Source organism: Loxodonta africana, chromosome 13 (genome assembly GCF_030014295.1).
Source record: "Loxodonta africana isolate mLoxAfr1 chromosome 13, mLoxAfr1.hap2, whole genome shotgun sequence".
Classification (NCBI taxonomy): domain Eukaryota; kingdom Metazoa; phylum Chordata; class Mammalia; order Proboscidea; family Elephantidae; genus Loxodonta; species Loxodonta africana.
The window spans coordinates 13,607,596-13,630,819 of NC_087354.1; the positions used below are offsets into that span (position 1 = coordinate 13,607,596).

At 43.1% G+C, this 23,224-nt stretch overlaps 1 long non-coding RNA gene across 2 annotated transcripts in view; it reads right to left on the reverse strand.

Moving 5' to 3' along the window:
• Nucleotides 1-2,571: 2,571 nt before the first annotated feature.
• LOC135233069 (uncharacterized) overlaps nucleotides 2,572-23,224 on the reverse strand; it is a 39,214-nt gene continuing 18,561 nt past the window's right edge. For both annotated transcript variants that reach the window (XR_010323748.1, XR_010323747.1), the window contains 2 exons: nucleotides 22,290-22,541; nucleotides 2,572-7,117 (listed from right to left, as the gene is read on the reverse strand). This is a non-coding gene — a long non-coding RNA (uncharacterized LOC135233069). The remainder of the gene's footprint in view (nucleotides 7,118-22,289; nucleotides 22,542-23,224) is intronic.

Genomic DNA, 23,224 nt, shown 5'->3' on the forward strand with positions numbered 1-23,224 from the left:
CAAGAGTGAGAAAGAACAAAGGGAGGGAATGAGAAATCCAGGAAATGGACGATGAGCCCAGGAGCTTGTTTGGGTTCTGCACAGTTTCCCACACTGTGAGTAGCTGCAAGGCCAGTCCTCTGTGGCTGAACTTTGCAGTGAAAGCAGCAGCCCAACTCATCAGTCTATTTAACTTGAGTGCACTGGTGTGGTGGAGAAAGTTCATGCTCACCTAGCAACCAGGAGCCCCCTACGCTTCCCAGCCTCCTGTGCTGGGCGTCAGAACCAAGTGACTAATTCTGGCCAGTGGACTGAGTGCACCAGTGATGTGTTTTACTTCCGGGGAAGGCAATAAGAGATGGTGTGTCTCTTCCATCCCTCTCCTCCCCTGCCTCTATGACTTGGGGCAAAAATGGAGGGAGACTGGATCCTTGAGGCACCAAGTGGAAAAGAGCTATTCCAACTCTGATTATGTGAGCAAGAAATAAACGTTTGTTCATTGCAGGATTAGTTCATTGCCGCAGCATGGCCATAGCCCATCAAGACCAAGGACTTTGGAACCAATTTTAAACAACAAGAATAAGCTTTATAGTTTAAAAAGAGCCTTTATTGTTGTTAGATGTCTTCAAATGGGCCCCCGACTCACGGCAACCCCATGCACAGTGGAACTGAATGCTGCTTAGTCCTGTTCCATCCCCGTGATTGGTTGTGGATTAGACCTTTGAGATCCACAGGGTTTTTATTGGCTGATTTTCTAAAGTAGATCACCAGGTCTTTCCTCCTAGTTTGTCTTAGTGTGGAAGCTCCACTGCGGTTTGCATCATAGCAAACTGCAAGCCTCCACCGACAGATGGGTGGTAGCCACACTTTGACTGGGAATCGAACCCAGTTCTTCTGCATGGAAGGTGAGAATTCTACCACTGTCCCCAAAAGAGCCTTTACCTACCCTCATTTGGTATTCAACTATTCCATGAACTAGGTAGCTCTGATTAAACAGTTAAAAATGCATATCTTCTGACCAGCTTAAAAAATAATTACAGAGAAATTATAATACGTTCCTAAAAGCTGACGAGAGGAAAAAAAAAACACTCAGTAAAATAAACTGGCAAAAGAGGAAAAAGGCGATTCACAGAAGAAATGTGAATGGTTAGTAAACCATGAAGAGTTGCTCATGGAAATGAAAATCCAAATAATGAGGTGGCATTGTAAAATCGATCAGATTGGCAACAATTAAAAAGATTGAGACTATCCCACATAGGAGCCCTGGTGGCACAACGATTAAGAGCTACAGCTGCTAACCAAAATGTCAGCAGTTCAAATCCATGAGCGGCTCCTTGGAAACCCTATGGGGCAGTTCTACTCTGTCCTGTGGGATAGCTATGAGTCGGGATCGACTTGATGCCAATGGGTAGTAGTAGTAGGTATCCCACATACATGGGGGGGTGGGAGAAAGGAGCTCCTTTGGTGTTGGTGGGAGTGTGGACTGGACCCTCATTTGGAGGGCACTGAGTGGTGCCCGTCAGTGGGCAGTCCTCTGCCCCAGCAATCCCACAGGTAGGAAGGTAGCTTGCCCAAATCCTTGCACCATGCACAAGGCCACATGTTCAGGAACTTTCCCTATAGCAAAGCTGGTAATAGCTGCAATTGGAGAAGTGTAAATGTCTATCAGGATGGGACGGACAAAATAAATGATGGTGTAGCCCTACCGTGAAATAGCATGCAGTCCTTCACGAGAATGAGGGCATGGACGTACAGACACGGAAAGACACCAAAGACGTATGCTCAAGCGAAAGAAAAAAAGTAAAGCCTCAAAACAAGACATTTACTATAACCCGTTTGTGCAAGTAAAAAAATGTATTATAAAAAATTGGTCCTCACCAAACTGCTACTCTGGTGAGTGAAATGAGATTGGTGGGGAGGTGGGAACGTAGAATCTGCAATGAAGAACTTTTCTTGATATAAAAGTATAAAAATATATACTTCTGTTGAATTTGACACTTGAAAACTCTTATATTAAAAAATTAAAAATTGAAGAACAGTAAGTACAGAATGATTCCCTTTAAGTTTTGATAAAGAAAACCTTAAATACATATATAGGCAGTCCTCAGTTTACATGGTGGTGCAAGACCATAAAATTGACCAGGTGAAAAGGTGGAAACAACCCAGGTATCTGTCAATGAGTGAATGGATGGATGACAAAATGTGATATATACACACGATAGAATGTTACTTAGCCGTGAAGAGAAACGAAGTTCTGATACATGCTACAACATGCATGAACCTGGAACACATTATGCTGACTGAAATAAGTCAGACACTATCCATTGCCGTTGAGTCGATCCTGACTCATAGAGATCCTATAGGACAGAGTAGAACTTCCCCACAGGGTTTCCAAGGAACGGCTGGTGGATTCGAACTGTGACCTTTTGGCTAGCAGCTGTAGCTCTTAACCAGCACACCACCAGGGCCCTAAGTCAGACACTAAAGGACAAATGTTGTATGATCCCACGTATGTGAAATATCTAGAATAGGCAAGTGCATAGAGACAGAAAACAGATTATTAATGTTTACCAGGAGCTGGGAAACCCTGGTGGGTAGTGGTTAAGAGCCACAGCTGCTAACCAAAAGGTCAGCAGTTCAGTTCCACTAGGTGCTCCTTGGAAACGCTGTGCGGTAGCTCTACTCTGTCCTATAGGGTGGCTATGAGTCGGAATCAACTCGACGGTAACAGGTGCCAGGGGCTGAGAGGTGGGAGGCATAGGAGTTATTAATAGGTATAGAGTTTCTGTTTGGAGTGATGAAAAGTCCTGAAATTAGTGGTGATGGTTGCACATTGTAAATATAATTAATGTCACTGAATTGTTCACTTAAAAATGGCTAAAATGGCAAATTTTAAGTTATACACATTTTACCATGAGAAATTATTGTAATGATCAGGCAAGCCAAAACCATGCAAAGCCATATTAATAACTAAAGGGAAGGATACACCCTAAATTTCCTCTGGGGAGGAAACCAAGATTGGATCTTGAAGAGAGACTTAAACATTTTTCTCAACATACTTCTGTGTTTTTGGATACTTGACAATGAGCCTTGGAATTTTAAAAAGAAGAACACATGCAGAAAAAAGACCATTGTTTTTCTGAAGAGACATTACAGATTCATATAAATAAAAATATTTCACTGGATTTTTATTTAATTATCTATATTAGATTTTTTAAAATTACAAATGCATGCCTATTATAACAAGTGAAACAAGCCAAATATGATAAAAAAAATGTTAATATTTCTGGACTTAATTCTACTTCACCGATTTATGCAATTATTTTTATACCAATATCATACTGTTTTGTTGAAGCAGTTTTTGAGTAAGTTATAATACCTGGTGAGGCAAACCATTCCCCCTCACCCCACACACACACTATTCTTTCACAGAATGTTCTTGGCTATTCTCAGACTGTTACTCTTTTATATTGTTTTTTAGAATATATTTGTTCATTGGACTTTCATTTGGAATTACCTTTTACCTTCATTTTTATACGATTTTGTTTTTATATCCAGGAACATGTATGCCTCTCCAACAGTTATTTTAATTCATTTAATAATATTGTATAATTTTTTTCAATAGGTGCTAGATGCCTTTTGCTAGATTTATTCTTAAGTATTTCAGGATTTTCTCACTAAAATGAGTGGGATCTTTCCATTTTAATTTCTAACTAAGTTTTAATATAGAGGAAGGCTATTTAATTTTGAATATTTACCTTGTAACCAGTCAGCACACTAAATATTCTTCTCCATACTAATATTTTAATTAGTCTCTTATATTTCAAGATATGCAGCCAATCACGGCAACTGCATATAAAATAATTTTGTTGTTACTTCTAATATTTATCTTTTTAAAATTTCATTTCATTTTTTATCTCATTAATAAAAGCATATAGTCTAAAAAGTCAAATAACACTAGACCTAGAATTAAAACAAGCAATTCTCTGCCACACATCTCTGTTTCTGAATCCCCAGATACAGCCACTTTTCTCTCTCCTAGCTATTTCCTCTGACATTTTCACAATGCCATATTTCTAAATGACATGCTTATACTGGTATCTCTTCATTATTTAGTTTTTGATATTACCTATTGACTTCCTACGATAGAAAATAAGAATTTAGCTGTCTTACACCACTGCTCACCCACATGTACACTCCCCATTCTCCTAATATGATTTTTTCACAATAAATCCATTTCCCTCTTCACATAGTCATGGCTAGGAAAGTATTATTTATACCTGAGCCATACACATGATGTTTATAACCACCTTTCGTTTGCTGTACAGCTTTTCTTTTCCCTGGACTTAATAATGGCTTTAGTTTTTTGTTATTGTTTTTGTCTGTGCATGTGTGTGCATGTGTGTTGTTTTCTTTTGTTTAGTTATTCTCTAACATCTCCTCTGGATGCATTCTCCTCCCCATACATTTAAATGAACCCAATAATCTACCAATTTTCTTTCTTGAGAAATCTTTTCTGTGGTCCTCTGTCCTCCTGCTCCACATGGGATTGGATTTTCTGAGAGCGAACCACATGGCTGTAATCCTGAATTTCCATTCGCATTAGCCTTTCACAACAGCCTTTGCCTCTCAACTGTGTTATGTCACTTGTTTCCTATTTTTCATTGCCTTTTTCTTTCTAGCTTTAGTCTCTCCAGTAGGTAGAAGATAGATTGTGATAAAGAGAAAGTCATCCTGCTTGTTGGAAAAGTTTCCCAGTCAAGAGAGAAACAAGAACTGTTAACTAAAAGAAACACAAGAGTTAGCTGAAAGAGAGAAGTGGTGGTCCCCCAAGGTAAGGAGGGACTAGTAGGAGAAAGGTTCCAGAAATCACATGTGAACAAGCTAGCTTTGGAGAGGGAGATGACGTCCCACGACCATTAGCAGAAAGAATTGAAGGGCAGTCTCCATTTCTGGTAATTTGGTCCACTATATTATTTGAGCCAACCTTCCTACTAAAAAAAAAAAAAAAAGCTAAAAATACTAGATGAAATAGAAGCATATTTTTAAGGCATCCAAAGGCTGGTTAGTTATTAGATTCATTAGACTTAATTTGTTTTGCCTTTTTGACAATCAAAAATGGTCAACTAATGACAATATTATACATTTTAACCCAATAGTAAAGAATTAATAGGCCAAAATCTAAGGAAAGTGGAATCCCAGAGAGGTAAGAAGAATACTGGAGCTGCTTTTGCTCTGAGAGCACTTACTGATCCAGGCAAGCTTAAATTTTGGTTGGTCCCACGATGATGAGGGGCTTAAAATCAAAGGCAAGGAGTAAAAAAACAAGTCTGTCCACATTAAGCTATGAGCCTAAAAATCTATACCCTCAGAATAAGGACAAGGCAGGCGCAATCCTCTTAACCTCTCCAACTCATGGAACTAAGTAAAAATTGCTGAGACACTGAGCAAAACAGAGGTGGAGGATTCTCTGAGAAGCTGTAATCATAAGCAGGTCTTTATGGAGATTTGCATCCCAAATTCACATTTCTAGGGTGGTCTCAAAATAATTTCAAGTGAGAACATAATTTAAAGTGGTCCTGACTGGTAATGACTCTAGGCACTGGCAGAAAAAAATGCAAGGAAGGCAGTTTGCTCCACAAATAATTTTTCAAGGACAATGAGCAGCATACAATAAAAATAACTAAAGAATTTTTTTTAAAAAAAGGCCTTACAAGACCCAGTAGAAAAAAACTGGCAGCAGAAAAAGCTCTTCCAAAATGTCAAATATTAGACTCATTAGACACAGATTATAAAATACCAATACTTATGATGTTAAAAAATTTAAAGCTTAAAAATATCTGAAGAAAATGGGGAAATATAAAAAATGACATAACAAATTTGACGTAGAACTTCTAAAAATAAAATAAAATAATAGAATAATCAAAAGTTAAAACTCAATAAACAGGTTTAACATAAGATTAGAAGAAGCTGAAGAAAGAATTTGAAAACTGGAAAAGAAATCAGCAGAAATTATCTAGAATGAAGCACAGAGACATACAAAAAAAATATGGAGGGCAGGTTAAGAGATATGAAGGATATGGTGAGAAGATCAATATGCATATAATCAGAATTCAGGGGAGAGGAGAGAAAGAATGGAGCAAAGTCAATATTTGAAGAGAAGAGATAACAGCCAAAATTTTTTCAGAACTGATGAAAGTTTGGAATATGTTCATAAGAGGTGTTCCACACTAAATATGTAACAAAATTTGCTCTGCTGCTGTCATATAGTCGTGGTTAATAGGACTCAAGAAAATTAACATCTTATTAAACTCTACCATCCCCTCTGGGTTGAAATCCAGTGTCAGTGTGATAACACTCTGCAAAATCAGCCTTCACTTTGGGTGGGAAGTGATGACTTAGAGCTTAGCTGAAATGGCATACAGGAGGTTCTTTAGAAACATTGATCTCAAGTTAGAATTCCTTCAAATCTTCCCAAAAGGGCCATGAAATTTCATTCAGTGTTATTAGTTAAAAAAAAAAAAAAAAAGTAACTTCCTGAGAGGGTGAAAAAGAAAATCCTACAAGGCTCTACCTCAACAACCTAGGTCAAGGTGCCAGAAAAACTTCATATGCTCTTGTCACGTCATGAGTTACAATCATTGTTCTTGGAATTTTCTCAGGGGCTTGGCACTTTTCCTTATAAACAAAACTGCATATCATTCTTGAAGCTGTCTGATAACGGGAACACAAGCAATTGCAGCATCATTTTCAAGCCACAGAGTGATGCCCAGTGGTCTCAAAGAACAACAAAGGATTTGGGTTTCAGTTTTCTGTCCCTGTTCTGAACACATGGAGATTGTCATCTGCTCAGACCTCTCCAATCTGGCTCCAGGCACCCAAGCATGGACTTCAGAGGGCTTCCTCCCCCTCTACCAGAGTCTGTGCTTGTCCGCCTGGCAATAGCATACATAGCTCAAGGGCTATGGCTTCTGAGAGCCCATTAAGTGCGGATGTGTATTCCTTGAGTTCTCAGCTGTATGGTAGTACAGCCCGTTCCTTGTTAGCAAATTTGCTCTGGGATGAAGTTTACAAGATAAAGTTTGATGACCTCTTGGATAAAGAATTGCAGGCTCAGAAGCAGCTTAAAGAGACTTGCCTAAAAAAGAAAAGAAATAATAATTGGCAAGCCTCCCAGTCACCTTTCCTGTAGTTTCTTTCTTTCCTTCCTTTCTCCCTTCCTACCTCTCTGCTTCCCTTCAGCCCTCCCTCCCTCCCTCTGGGTCAATAACATCAGGATAGAAGCCAAAATTAAACCAGTTGCTGTGAAGTCATCTCCAACTCATGGCAACCCATGTGTGTCAGAGCAGAACTTTGCTTCAGGGATTGATTTTCAAACGACTATGACCTTTCCGACATAGGCCTTTCTTCTGAGGTGCCTTTGGATGGATTCAAATTGCCAGTCTCTCTAGCAGCCAAGTGCTTAACCCAGGGAATATCAGGATAGTGTATCTCTTATTATATTGTCTTGATTCCACACATTACCTCTGATTCCTCTGCAGATTGTCTTAGAGAGTCCCCTACACTTCTGTCTCCTTATCACCTCTGGCTTTGGTGCTGGCTTTTCTCACATGAATGCAAGACTGACACAGTTGGATAGGTAATAGGCAACTCGGAGGTGTTCTTACCTACCTTGAGTCTGGGGTCTCCCCTTCTCCAGTGTCTCCTCCACTCCAGTTCCTCCCCCTTGCTGCCCCTACACACTCTTCCTGGCTCATAAACCTTTAATGCCTTCCCCAGGTCTATGGAATCAAGACCAAATTTGCTTGTCTGGCTTTCAAGGCCTTCCTCAGGCTGATCCCGATAACAGTCCCAGCCTGATTACCAACTCTTGTGTGCCCTAGTGGCTCTCAACCAGGGTGCCCTAGAGGGTGTTAGGAAATGTGTGGAAACATTCTGGTTGTCACAGTGATGGGGGTGGCTACTGACATTTAGTGAGCAGTGTCCAGGTATGCCAATGGTCTCCCAATGCCCAGGGCAGTCCCACACATTGAAAAATTGTCCCAATCCAATACCAGTGGGCCCCTGTTGAGAAATGGTGCTTGGCTGTAACCAGACTTGTTCATGCTCTGTCCACCAAACCAGTTAAGTGTGTTTGTTCCTGCTGCTCCATCCCACTGGAATTTCCCTGTTTCCTCTCTGCTTGTCTGGGTTTTACCCATTTTTAAGGCCTGGCTTCCTTGTGGAAAGCCTGGTAGGATAGCGGTTAAGTGCTACGGCTGCTAATCAAAAGGTTGGCAGTTCAAATCCACCAGGCACTTTTTGGAAGCTCTATGGGGCAGTTCTAGTCTGTCCTATAGGGTTGTTATGAGTCAGAATTGACTTGACAGCAATAGGTTTGGTTCCCTTGCATGCCCACCTAAAGACATCACTCCCTCAGCACTCTCAAAGCCATTAGCATCCATCCCTGGAAGCTGACAAGGTCTCACAAAGGACATGGACATCAGAGTTTTGCAGCCCCAGGTCTGAGTCTCATTCTCTCATTTTACCTGTGTGCCCTGGGAAAGCCACTTAGCCTTGCTAAGTCTGCGTTTCTTCATCTCTAGGGTAGAGATGATAACAGCACCTTTGTTAGAGGGCTTTGTGAGAATTAATTGCAACATCATAGGGTAAAGTGCCCAGCACTGCCTGGCATGTGGTAGGGACTCAACTAATGCTAGATAAATAAATTTCTTTATTCCTTCCAACACAGTGCATTTACATAAAAAACATTTGTCAGTTTGATGTTCACCCCTAAGATTATCTATGAAGTTAAAGCACTAAGTTCCATAATTCTAGGCATTTTATGCTTGTGTAGACTTGTTTTAGGGAGTCCTGGTGGTGGAATGGTTAAGCTCTCAGCTACTAACCAGAAGGTTGGTGGTTTGAACGCATTCAGTAGCTCCATGGGAGAAAGACCTGGAAATCTGCTCCCATAAAGATTACAGCCTAGAAAACCCTATGGGACAGTTCTACTCTGTCACTTGGGGCCTCTGTGAGTCGGAATCAACTAACTGGCACCTAACAACAGTAAACTTTTTTAGGCCTGTTTGTCTTGTACATGAGCCACTGAGAAGGGGAAAGGAAAAGCGTTCCCCATCAGTCAACAGCTTCTTGATCCTGAATGGTCACTGATGTTACAGAGCCCAAGCAAGAGTTTAGAGAAGCCCTTTGCTCTAAGTACATGCAGACTGAAGAAGGGTCCCAAGGAGAACCATGAGTCTCCACGAATCTCACTGACTTCAGTGACTGCCTGTGAGAATGAAGACCGCAGAATGGTCTTCATTCTGAAATGAAACTCCACTGTCAAGCCCCTTCCCCAGCATCTCTCTCCTCACACTGGTCTGTGCCACCAAAACCCTTAGTCACCTTGGAGTCTTGTGGCATTGCTCTGTGGGCCTAAGAAAGGGTTTTGTGTTACACAGTGAAGCAATGGCAGAGATAGAGTCAGAGAACGGCTTTACAGCATTTATCCCATGATGTGGGGCATCACAGATATCCAAAGACATATGCAAGTGCTGAGGTCAGGCCAGCCTAGACTTGCTGGCCTGGGTTTGATGCTTGATCTCCCACACGCTTTGAATGGGCTGTCAGCAAGCACTAAGAGGTTGGCTAGTGAAAGTTGAGGATGTGACTCTCTCAGTGACCTTTAAAAAATGAAAGTTGACAAAATTCCTCCTAGTAAGGAATGACCAAGAGATGAGCAATATTTTAAATCAGAGAGCCTTCTCCAATCCCTCCTTATAATTTCCTATACTGAAGGTTAATAATACTTCATAAATGATTTCAGAAGATCCATAAACAGTATTCCAAAACTCCTCAGAAAAATAGTTCAGCCACATTGTACTTGCTGTGCTTGGAAGATGAAGAAGGGGTCATTACCAGCTTCTGGTCAATGTGCTGATGGGGCAGCCCAGACTCCTTTGTGTGGTGCAGGAGCAAAGAGGACTGAGCCCAAGGCCTGGTTCATTGCCAAGTGGCCAGAGGGTTCTGGGCCCCTCTTACAGCTTGTCTGTATGTCCATCTCCTTATCTATTCTATGAGAACATTGGAGTGTAAAGTCTATTTCTATGACTGTGATGATCCAGTTAAACCCTCAATGGACTTGTACCCATGGGATGGATAAGCAGTTAGAACTACCATGATGATGGTTGTTCATTAAGATCCTTGCCCTTTCCACAGAAGATCCCACTCACCATCCATAAAGGCACCTTGAGAAGTCTCAGCACTGTTCTTCCCAGTCACTAAAGATCCACCTGAGGGGTTCCATCCACCTAGGTTACTCGGGCCTGGCTCCCATCTCTGCTCCTAATTCCTGTTGTGTATTAATTAGCCTTCTGGACCTCCCCTTCTTTGTGTTCCCACTGATTCTGCTTACAGGCCCTGGGGTAAGGCTAGCTTCCAGTCAGCTCCATCAGGGCTCTGGATTGGGTGGGTCACATGAGTGCCTGTAACCCAAAGGCCAGAGTTAAGACAAGGTCTTTTGCTCCCAGACCCCATTGGGCAGCGCCTGGGGCTCAGCCACAACACTGAGGTGAGAACTGACAAGGGACAACTTCATTCCATTCTCTGTGGGGAAGACGGTTGTAACTGCACTGAGTGAGGAAGCCGAGAGGAACTGGGAACAGAGACATGACTGTGCACCACATGCTTGTTGACACCCCTCTCAATACCAGTCTCATCAGAAACTACAGACTCAGAGCCATGACCATTTATACCCCTGGGGAAAAAAAGTCCAAAAGAAAAAGGCTGGAGGAGACTTCTCTGACCAAGAACAAGCACAGCCTCCCTTCCCAGCAGCTGGAGGAGCCTGGCTTCTATGTGGAGCAACATATGTCCTTCTCAACTATCTCCTTTCAATGTAGGTAAGTGTGTTCCTGTCAGGCCAGCTGGAAGCTTCCTGTGGGCCCTCATGCTTCTGGCCTCTTCAACTCAGAGAGTTTACTACAGGAAAAAACCTTAGTGAACTGGAACATAACCAAAACTCTAAATTCATTAGGTCTTTTTTGTAAGATTCTTAGGTAATGAGAAAAAAGAAAATCACAAACTCATGTCAAAGATCTACTTAAAAAATAGCAACAACCACCACAAACCAAAACAGTCCAAGCTCTTGCCGCTAGTGAGAAGGCGACCTCAGCATGGTGGCCCTAAGGCCACCCAAAATCCCAAAGAAACCATCCCAGCCATCCAATGAGAGAACTAAGTGTGGAGGCTATCGCTCTTTTCCAAGGCAGAAAACAAACACAGGCATTTCATATTTTAAACAATGAAACAAATGGAAAAGCTTTTCTGGTTAATCTCCAGTGAATCAGGCAATTTTATTAACTGACTCTTGAGTGTCTCAGGGCTTCCTTGAACACTCTGGTGAAAGGACATTTGTAGGATATGAAAAACATCCACACTCTGCATCATGACAAAAATCAGATACTTCAAATCCTTTCTGGAAATGAAATAGAAAATAAAATATAAAAATCCACCAAAAAATTCACATAACAGTATGGGAAAGAAAAGGTGACATTGTGATAAGCTACACTTTTGTGGACCTGTATTCCTGAAGTTGTGGCATTGGCCACCCTCCAGAATTTGAGAGGCACCAAAAGGCACTTGGAAGAAGGCACTATTTGACTAGGAAAAGTGGTAACAAGGGTGACTTTCAGTCGGGATTACAAGGAAAGTAACAAAGTTAACCAAGTGGCCAGAACTGGCTTTCGCACAGGCTGCCTATGTAACAGCAGGCAAAAAATCCCACTCTATTTGCACAGTTAACCAAAAATCCTTCTTCCCTAGAATGCATTAACCTCTTGGTTTATTTGTTCTTATATTTTGGGAGGTCATAGATACCTTTGAGAATCCAGCAAAACTATATACCCTCTCCACTGAAAATTCCTGTAGGCATACAATTTACACTGAACTTGAGAGGACTCCCAAAGCCAATCCCAGTTTGGAACCTCTGTGCTAAAGGGGGTTCCATTTGTGACCTGCGAATGAAGGGTGTGTACAGCTCCATTTCCTAAGAGCTTCAGTGCCAGATACTGACAGGAATATTCTCATCATAAGAGAAGGGTGCCCTAGCAGCTCCCTAGCTTGCTCTGGAAAATTTACCACACTCAATGGTTAGGGTGGATGTAGCTATCCAACCTGCCCAGGGCCATTCCCCCCAGGGTTTTGGGCGTTTATTAAGTACTAACCAGCACAACCAGCCAGGCAGGCAGGGATAAACCAGGACCACCCAGCAGCACTCAAATCAGGGACTATCCTTATTAATTCCATTTTGTAACGTGTGTGTGTGTGTGTGTATACATACACATATGCATACACCTGGAAATTGCGGGCAACCTCAAAGGCTGGTTAGTTTCATCTAGGCTCAGCTCCACACCTAAACCAATTCTTCACTTTGAAGCATTTCCCTTAAGGAACTGTGGGAAAGACTAAACAATACAAACAGTTCAAGATCGACAAGCTGTTAGCCAAACTGACAAAAGAAAAACAGAAGAGGCAAACAAAATAAGAAATGAGACAGGGACATTTCAACAGACCCAACTGAGATAAAAATGATCGTAACAAAATACTATGAAAACTTTACTCCAACAAATAGGAAAACATAGACCAAATGGACAAATTTCTAGAAACACACTACCTACCTAAACTAACACAAACTGAGATAGAAAATCTGAACAGACTCTCATGGATAGAACTGTGTCCCCCCCAAATATCTGTCAGCCTGGCTAGGTCATGATTTCCAGTATTGTATGATTGCCCAACATTTTATCATCTGCTATGATTTCCCTATGTGTTGTAAATCCTATCGCTATGATGTAATGAGATGGATTAGTGGCAGTTATATTGATGAGATCTATAAGATTAGATAGTGTCTTAAGCCAATCTCTTTTGGGATTTAAAAGACAGAAGTGAGCAGAGAGAAATGGGGACCTCGTACCACCAAGAAAGCAGTGCCGGGAGCAAAGCACGCCCTTTGGACCTGAGGTTCCTGAGTGGAGAAGCCCCTAGGCCAAGGGAAGTTTGACAACACAGACCTTCCTCCAGAGCCAACAGAGAAAGCCTTCCCCTGGAGCTGATCCCCTGAATTTGGACTTGTAGCCTACTAGACTGTGAGAGAATAAATTTCTCTTTCTTAAAGCTATCCACTGTGGTATTTCTGTTATAGAAGCACTAGATGACTAAGACAGACCCATAACAAGAGAAGAGATTGAAGAGGTTTAAGGAAAAAAAAAACTTCCAAAAACATAAAAAAAAAAAAAAAAAGCCCCTGGCCTGCATGACTTCACTGGAGAATTCTACCAAACATACAGAGAAGAACTCACACCAATACTACTCAAAGTATTTCAGAGCATGGAAAAGGAAAGGACACTCCCAAATTCATCTATGAAGCCACCACACAAAAAAGAAAATTACAGACCAATATCTCTGATGAATATAGACCCAAAAATTCTCAACAAAATTCTAGGCAGTAGAATTCAGCATCATATAAAAAAATAATACACTATGACCAAGTGGGATTCATACCAGGTATGCAAGGATGGCTCAACATTAGAAAATCAATCAATTTAATCCACCCCATAAATAGAACAGAAGAATCACATGATCATCTCAATCAATGCAGGAAAAGCATTTGATAAAATCCAACACCCATTCCTGAGAAAAATTCTCAATAAGACAGGAATAGAAGGAAAATCATTCAACATAACAAAGGGCATCTATACAAAACAAACAGCCAACACCATTCTCAATGGAGAGAGGCTGAAAGCACGTCCCCTGAGAATAGAACAAACAAGTATGTCCTTTATCACCACTCCTATTTAACATTGTGCAGGAATTCCTAGCTAGAGTAAGAAGGCAAATAAATAAATAAATAACAGGCATCCAAATTAGAAAGCAAGAAGTAAAACTATCCCTATTCACAGATGATATGATCCTATAGAGAACTCCAAAGATTCCAAAAGGTTAGAACTAATAGAAAGATTCAGCAGAGTAGCAAGATACAAGATAAACATACAAAAATCAGTTGGATTCCTATACACCAACAAAAAGAACTTCAAAAAGAAATTAGGAAAACAATACCACTTATAATAGCCCCTAAAAAGATAAAATATTAGGAATAAATCTAACCAGGGGCATAAAAAACCTATACAAAGAAAACTACAAAACACTATTGCCAGAAACCAAATGAGACCTACTTAAATGGAAAAAATACCATGCTCATGGATAGGACAACTCAATACTGTGAAGATGTCAATTCTACCCAAAGCACTCTACAGATATAAGTCAATCCTGATTCAAATACTGACAGCATTCTTTAACAAGATGGAAAAACTAATCATCAACTTTATATGGAAAGGAAAGAAGCTCCGAAGAAGAAAGCATTATTGAAGAAAAAGAACAAAGTAAGAGAACTCAAACTACCTGATCTCAGAATCTACCACACAGCCACAGTAGTCAAAACAGCCTGGTACTCGTACAATAACAGACACATAGTCCAATGGAACAGAATCAAGAACCCAGCTGTATAACCATCCACCTATGATCAGCTGATCTTTGACAAAGGACCAAAGTCCATTAAATGGGGGAAAAGACAGTCTTTTTAACAAATGGTGCTGGCAAAACTGAATATTCATCTGTAAAAAACATGAATCAGGATCCATACCTCATACTATACACAAAAACTAACTCGAAATGGATCAAAGACCTAAATATAAAACCTAAAATGATAAAGATCATGCAAGAAAAAATAGGGACAATGCTAGGGACCCTAACACATGGCTTAAATACAATACAAACTATAACTAACAATGTACAAACTCTAGAAGATACACTAGATAACTGGGAGTTCCTAAAAATTAGACACTTGCAGTCATCAAAAGAGTAAAAAGAGAATCTACTGATTGGGAAAAATTTTTGACTATGACATATCCGACAAGGGTCTAATCTCTAAAATTTATAGAATACTTCAACACCTCAATAACAAAAAGACAAATAATCCAATTAAAAAATGCACAAAGGATATGAATGACATTTCACCAAAGAAGACATTCAGATGGCTAACAGACACATGAAGAAATGCTCATGATCACTGGCCATTAGAGAAATGCAAATCAAAACTATAAGGAAATACCATCTCACCCCAACAATACTGGCATTAAAAAAAAAAAAAGAACACAGAAAACAACAAATGTTGGTAAGCTTGTGAGGAGACAGGAATTCTTATGCACTGCTGGTGGGAATGTGAAATGATAACAACCACTACAGAAAATGATACGGCACCTCCTTAAAAAGCTAGAAATAAAAATACCATATGATTCAACAATCCCACTCCTAGGAATATATCCTGGAGAAATAAGAGCCGTCACACAAATAGACATATGCACACCTATATTCGTTGCAGCATTATTCACAATAGCAAAAAGGTGGGAACAACCCAAGTGTCCATCAATGGATGAATGGATAAACAAATCATGGTACATACACACAACTGAATATTAAAAAAATACTACGCAATAATAAAGAACAATGATGAATCTCTGAAATATCTCACAATGTGGATGAATCTGGAAGGCATTATGCTGAGTAAAATAAATCAATCCCAAAAGGACAAATATTGCATAAGACCACTATTATAAAAACTCAATAAAAGGCTTAGACACAGAAAAACAGTCTTTGATGGTTACGAGGGAGGGGAGGGGTGGGAGGGCAAATCATTAATTAGATAGTAGACAAGTGGAAACTTTGATGAAAGGAAAGATAGTACACAATATAGGGGAAGTCAGCATAGCTTGACCAAGGCAAAGTTATAGAAGCTTCCTAGGCACATCCCAATACCTTAAAGTACCGAGTTACTGAAGCTGAGGGCTAGGGACCATGGTCTTGGGGACAACTAAGTCAATTGGCATAACATAGTTCGTAGAAAATGTTCTACATCCTACTTTGGTAAGTAGCGTCTGGGGTCTTAAAAGCTTTCGAATGGTCATCTAAGATACATGTATTGGTCCTGCACCGTTTGGAGCAAAGGAGAATGAAGAAACCCAAAGACACAAGGAAAATATTAGTCCTAAAGAATAATGGATGGCATGAACCACAGCCTCCACCAGCCTGAGCCCAGAAGAATGAGATGGTGCCCAGCTACCACCACCAATCCCTCTGACAGGGATCACAATAGAGGGTCCAAGGCTGAGTGGGAGAAAAATGTAGAGCAAAATTCAATTTCACACATGCACACAAAAAGTCCAGACTTATTGGTCTGATAGAGACTGGAGGAGCCCCTGGGACTATGGACCCTGGACACCCTGCTATTTCAGATCTGAAGCCACCCCAAAGTTCACCTCTCAGCCAGAGATTAGACAGGCCTATAAAACAAACAATAACACATGTGAGGAATGTGCTTCTTGGTTCAATTAAGTATACAAGACCAAAATGAGCAACACCTGCCCAAAAGCAAAGACGAGAAGGTAGGAAGGGACAAGAAAACTGAACAAATGGACACGGGGAATCCGAGGTAGACAGGGAAAGAGGGAAAGTGCTGACACAATGTGGGGATTGTAACCAACAATTTGTGTATAAATTTTAGAATGAGAAACTAATTTCACCTGAAGCAAAAAAAAAATTTTTTTTTTCTAAAAAAAACAACTAGACAGGTCAATGACTTGGCCCGGGAGAGATTCGTATCACCTCGCCTCACAGCCCTTTGGCTGAGAAGGAGTCCTATTGCCCTGAATATGGGAGCAGGAGAAAGGGACCCCCCACCCCACCCCCAGCCATGTGGTCAGAGAATGCAGAGCTTTGTATCAGATAACCCGGGAACTGTCCTCCACACCGTTTACACGGGGACTCAGAACGATTTGGTCAAGCTCATGCATCCAGAAAGACAGATAGTGATTGCAGCTCAGGGTCAAATCACAGTAAGAATGAGGCAGAGATACGAAAGTAAAAAATCAAGATAAAGTGCAGTCCTGCTCAACATCACGCACCTTTGGAGCACCAGGAACTGTCTTCCTGCTAGGAGACCATCTTCTCTGAGAGATTCTGGGCTCCTCAGGCCTCCCCATCCTACTACTGGGGAAGGCATATTAATGACATCCCCCTGCCTGACAACATCAGTGCTGGTTATAGACACGTGGGTTTTCATCTGCTGTTTGATGCGGAATACCCCGTGGCAGCCAGGTGCAGCAGGAGTCGCATCGGTGTCACTGGGGCATGGGAGCATGTCCTTCCCCCGCCCCACACCTCGGGCTGCAGGCTCGCAGAACCAGGCCACCTCCCACGTGCTGCATGCAGGCACATGGTGCCCAATTTCTTTTTCCTGAGGCTTACTGGGAAGAAATGGAAGGGCAGGGAGGCAGTGTGGAGGTTGGGAAGGGAGGCAAATCCGTCTGGAAATTTAGTGGTTTTAGACATACGCCCTGAGCAGACAGCTCCCATCCCAATGCCTCGCCGTAGCTAAGTGATGCCAAAGGCTTGGGAAGCCTGGTCTTGCTGGGGCTTATGCCGGAGCAGCCCAGTGTTCAGACTCTGGGCCAAACAGCAGAGCAGAGACAATTCTGGAACCAGGTCTTTACTCTTGAGGGCAGCACTTGATACCCGTGGGAACAGCTGAGCTGAGGCCATGGGTTGGCCCCTGGAACCTGAGCCCAGAGGGATTTTGAGACAAGCCCCTTCCCCTGGGCTCATTGCCTTGGCTGCCTCCCTTCCTTACACCTGGTTTGGGGTTTTGCTTAATTTATCTGGAGGCACATTTACAGTAAAAGGGTCCCAAGCCCCTCACCAGTCTTGGGGCTTGAGTTTATTTTCCCAAAAACCTCTGCCTCTCTCCTGGACTGGGTCCTGCTGCTGGCACAGGTTCTGCTCCTAGAACCCAGCTGCCTCCCCTCTAGTCTTGGCAGCCAGTACCAGTTGCCGTGGAATCGACTCTGACTCACGGTGACCTATGTGTGTCAGAGTAGAACAGTGCTCCACAGGGATTTCAATGGCCAGGCCTTTCATCTGAGGCACCTCTGGGAAGACTCAAACCTCTAACCTTTTGGTTAGCAGCGGAACACATTAACCATTTTCACCACCCAAGAATGCCCTGGTCTCAGCAGAGTCATGTAATCCTGGTAGATCCTACCCGGCAGATGTGCTGGGCTGGGAGGAAACCTGGGAGTTGTCAGTAATAGGGCCACCTTCTCCGCTCTGTGTCAGCATTAAGAGGCTGCCTAACTGCTGTTATTTGCTGTAATTTGCTTTCCCTGCTCTTATAACCCTGGGCTGGGTGATGTCATGACTCTCTGTCTATGGCTTCCTGCAAGGATTTCTTTGGCAGGTTACTCTGAAGATTTTGGTCTACCAGAAGGTTTCTGTTTTATGCCTTCTATTTTTCCCTTTCTATCACCATTTTCTCCCATCCTTAGATGTCCTGAATAAAGCCAGAAGCAGCAGATTCTCTTCTTTAGCTCACACTGCTTGAGTGGAAAGCTAACCACATTTCCTCATGGACCGAGAACACTGAGCATCTCTGAGAAGCTCTTACTCAGCTGATTACAGCATTGCTAAACTTTTGGCAGCCCACGTTTCCCCATTTAATTATCATTATTAAGTTTCTCTCCCACTCAGTTTTTTTGGCTTTACATATTATATCACTTTTGGCTGTGTGTGTGTGTGTTGGGGGGTATACAGAATGGCAAAAGATACAATTTAATCATGTTGGCTGTCATGCTGAGTACTTAAACTTTACTTTTTCCTCTCGTATCTAAGAGCTGTCCATGGCACTAAGCAGATCTTTATTTCTTTAAGTCTATTTTCTTTTGTTTTTCACAAAAAGCCCCTTTTCTTGGGCCTGCCTTCATCAAGTGTTACTCATGCCTCAATCACTTCCTACTTGAGTTATAGATGGCTTTTATTTCTCCACTGGTCTGAAATTCTGCCTCTGAACGTCCAAGAAATCAGAGGATAGATTGGTGCTCAGCTCTGGGAAGAGAAACGTTAGTCATCTGGTTGACTCAGCTGTGAGCCATGCTGATGGATTAAAATCCAAATTACTTGTCCTTTCTCCACACTTTTCACCATCCCAGTTCTTCCCATAACTCAAATCCAAAATCAGCTTCCCCTGTTATACATGCCTTCCTTCCCTTAGATCTTTGGGTGACCATATCCATGCCACTGGCCGGGGAAGACAATGAAGAAACCATAGATGGCCCTGCTGTGAGAACCCCAGGCCTGTCCACTTTCCCAGGAGGTCAGAGTTTACTTGACCACTTGCCCAGCTGTCTCGAGGGGGGCGGGGCATGGTACTACTGCTGACGGCCTGCTGGTCTCTGGGGGGGCCTGGAAGGACCTCCACTTTGTCTGTCTTTGTTCCTCCATTGATACTGTCATAGTTTGCTAGTGTGGACAGGAATACCACAAGTGGATAGCTTTAGAGAACAGAAGTGTATTTTCTCACAGCTGAAGAGTTGACTTCAGGGCATGGCTCTCAGGGGAGACCCTTTCTTGTTGGTAGTCCTGGAGGTTCCTTGGCATTCCCTGCCATCTGTCTTCCCCTGTGAGTGTGTCTCTGTGTCTAGTCTCCTCTTTTTGTAACTCAGGAGTAATTAGGTTTAAAGCCCACCCTACACTGGTGTATCATTAACGCAGTAAAAAAAAAAAAAAACCCTGTGTTCAGGCAGGGTCACATTTACAGGTACCACCAGCTGCCATCGAGTTGATTCAGACTCAAGGCAGCTCCACGTGAGCAGAGTAAACTGCACCACAGGGCTTTCAGGGCTGTGACCTTTCAGGAGCAGATTGCCAGGCCTTTCTTCTGAGGTACTTCTGGGTGGGTTTGAACTGCTGATTTTTTGGTTAGTAGTTGGGTGTTTAACTGTTTGCACCACCCAGGGACTTCTTTACAGGTACGGGGGTTAGAATTTCAACACTTATTTTGGGAGGACACAATTCAGTCCTTTAACACTTCCCTGCCAGGCTCCCCACTATAAGCCTGCTTCTTGAGATAAAGGCACTGGTCCAGAAGACTGGAGCAGGAAAGCAGTCCACATAAGTCTCAGCCCAGGGGCCCACACTTTGCCTAGCCTGGGCTCTTGAGGTTGTCATATCCCCCCATGACTGGGACCCTCACAGGCTCATCTGTCCCTTGCTCTCCAGCCAGTGGCCCTCAAGAGGCAGCCTTCTCCCACAGTCACCATTTCCGTCTGGGCCTTGACACAAAAGATGCATGCCCCTGCCCTGGCATGGAGTTGTCCGAGGACCGCCCGCAAGGACTACATTTCCCATCCTCCTTGCTTCCAGGAGAGCTATGTGACTGGTTCTTGCTCATGGAATGCAAACAGACGTGCTGGGCACCACCTCGAGGTTGAGGTCCTTAAGATGTGTGTATGACTTCCGCAAGCCTTCTCTCCATCCACTGGCTGCAGACAGAGCAAGCCAAAGGCCTGGGGGATAGCAAAGGTACAAGACAGAAGGATCCAGTGTCCCTGATGTAGCCTATGGAAGGAAGTCACCTGCGGACCAATCACATGATTGGGACATGAAGGTTGAGTGTGTTAATCTGCTGACACTTGGGGCTCACTCGTTACAGCAGCTGGTGTCACCTTAATGCCTGCAATGGCCTTGTTTGCCCCCCTCTCCTCTGGAGCTGCTGATTCCTGACAGAGTGTTCCCTGAATTGGCTGCCCGCCCCACTGCTACTTGCCCTCTAGAGGGATTTGGCCAAGCTTAACTGCCCCCAACAGTGAAGCCAGGGCCCAGAGGGCCAGCAGTAGAGGCAGTTTGGAACCTCCAAATATTTTGGTGAGATGACATCTCCTGTCCCTTCAGGGTTATCCCAATCAATTTCTCTCTCTACCCAAAGGAGCATCCATTGGGTGCTACCCAGCGTGCTGTGAGAACTTGGGGCCACTCCTCTGAAGGGCAAGGTGAGGCTATGATGGAGTCCTTCCCCTACTAGGTAAGTTACCTACCTCTATTCTCTGACCTGAGAAATAGGATAGTGATGTTTACCCCATAGGGTAACTGAGAAGCTCTCAAGGATGAGATGCCTAATATGCCTGGCATAGAGCAGAGGCTCAGAAAACGTTTTTTCCCTTCCGCTCTGCGTTCTGAGGAGGAAATTCAGGCAGAAAACCTTGGCTGCCTGGCGGAAAATTGCCAAGAGAAGTAAAGAGGGAAAACCCCTAAAAACCCAAAACTGCCAAACCAGACAGGGCACAGTCACTTCTGGCTGTGCCCTTCCTACTTAGAGGTGAGCTCACCAGCACTCCCAGAATTCCAGGGAGATGAGCAGGCTGGGCCAGTGGTCAAAGCTGGCTGTGAATGGACAGTACACAACCGATCACAACCACACTACTTCGGGAGCCCAGATGGGACTGTAGATGATGTGCAGAGTGCCTGGGTGTTAGGGATGGAACTGTGTCCCCAAAAAGATATGTCAAAATCCTAACTCTTATATCTGTAAGGAGCCCTGGTGGCTCAGTGGTTAAAAGCTCAGCTGCTAACCAAAAGGTCGGCAGTTCGAATGCGCCAGCTGCTCCTTGGAAACCCTATGGGGCAGTTCTACTCGGTCCTATAGGGTCACTATGAGTCGTAATCCACTCAACGAAAAGGGGTTATACCTCTGACCTTGTTTAGACATAGAGCTTTTCCTTTGTTATCAGTTAAGTGAAAAGAGATCATACTGGAGTAGGCTGGGTCTTAATGTATTATAAAGGGAAGAAGAGACACACGTGGGGAAGATGTCATGGGACAACAGAGGCAAATGCATCTAGAAGCAGCAAAGGAAGACCAAGGATTGCCAGCACCTCCAGAAGCTAGGAGAGAGGCATGGGGCAGATTCTCCCTCAGAGCCTCCAGAAGGAACCAACACAGCCAATACCTTGATTTGGATTTCTACCCTCCAAAGCTGTGAGAATAAATTCCTGTTCTTTAAAGCCACCTACTTTGTGGTATCTTTGTTATGGCAGCCCTAGAAGACTAAGACACCATAGGACCCCTTGGTACCCTACCCCCTCATACCACACCTAGGACCTGCCTTGTGACAGGAAGGAAGTTATTCTGGACAGCTCATTTATAACAGCTCCTCCATAGGTGTGGCCACCTCCTGCCTTTGATGGAGAATCAGCACACTCCCAGCTAATTTTTTATTTATGCCATGTAGGCAGGGCCTTCACTAGGGAAATGCCACTCCTACTTTCTAGACAGCTGTCTGACAGGAGTGAACACAATGGCCCTTCTCCTGGACAGGCTCCAGCCCTCGCATCCTCTGAGCCCTGCCCCTTCACTTTCATTGCCTCCCCCTGCATCTCCATCAGCACCTGAGCAGTCCAGTCGCGTGTCCCGAGGAAGTTCGCTTCAGTCCTGTACACCACAGGAGCACCTGCCGGAACCCAGGAATGGGAGCCTGCTGGCATCTGTCTCCTGCTCAAGTTCTGGCCTTTGTTGAGATAGTTCTGCAAGTTCTTGCTGCCTGGATGCCTGTTCTCCTGAGCTCTGCTTCATTCCTCAGAAGGTCTGCTCTCCAAGAGACACAGCCGAGGAACCAAAGTCCGGCGGTGTTTCTGGCAACACTGAAAGTAATTCAGAACCTCTCATTTAAGACAGAATTGGATACTGCAGGATCCTGTGGGGCCTCTAGCCTCCCCTCAACTCTGATAGCTCCTGAATGTCAGCCAAGTGAAGCTCGGTTTGGGAAAGCTGATGAGTTTTTTTGTTTGTTTGTTTTTGCAGTGAACTTTCTTTATTCATTTTGTGTGTATATGTGTGTGTGTGTGTGAGTCCCTGGTGTGGTACAGATAGTTACATGCTGGGCTGCTGACCGAAAGATTGGAGGTTGGAGTCCACCCAGAGAGTCTCAGAAGAAAGACCTGTCGATCTACTTCCGAAAGTATCAGCCGTTGAAAACCCTGTGGAGCACAGTTCTGCTCTGACGCACAGGAGGGTGCCATGAGTTGGAGTCGACTCAACAGCAACTGTGCTCTGTTTTTGTTTTTTTACTGGTGTGTGTATGTGCAAGCATCGCTACTATTTATTTCTGAAAATTTTCATCACCCCAAACACAATCTCTGCACCCACTAAGCAATAACTCCCCATTCTTATCTCCTACCACCCTTGGTAGCCACTGATCTTCTTCTCTGGCCCTCTAATCTGATCGTGGTGTCTGAGGGCTTTTAGATAATGGACCGTGATGTCGCGGCTCCTCTTTGCAGCATTTTTGTTTTGTTTTTAATTTTATTGTGGTAAAATATGTATA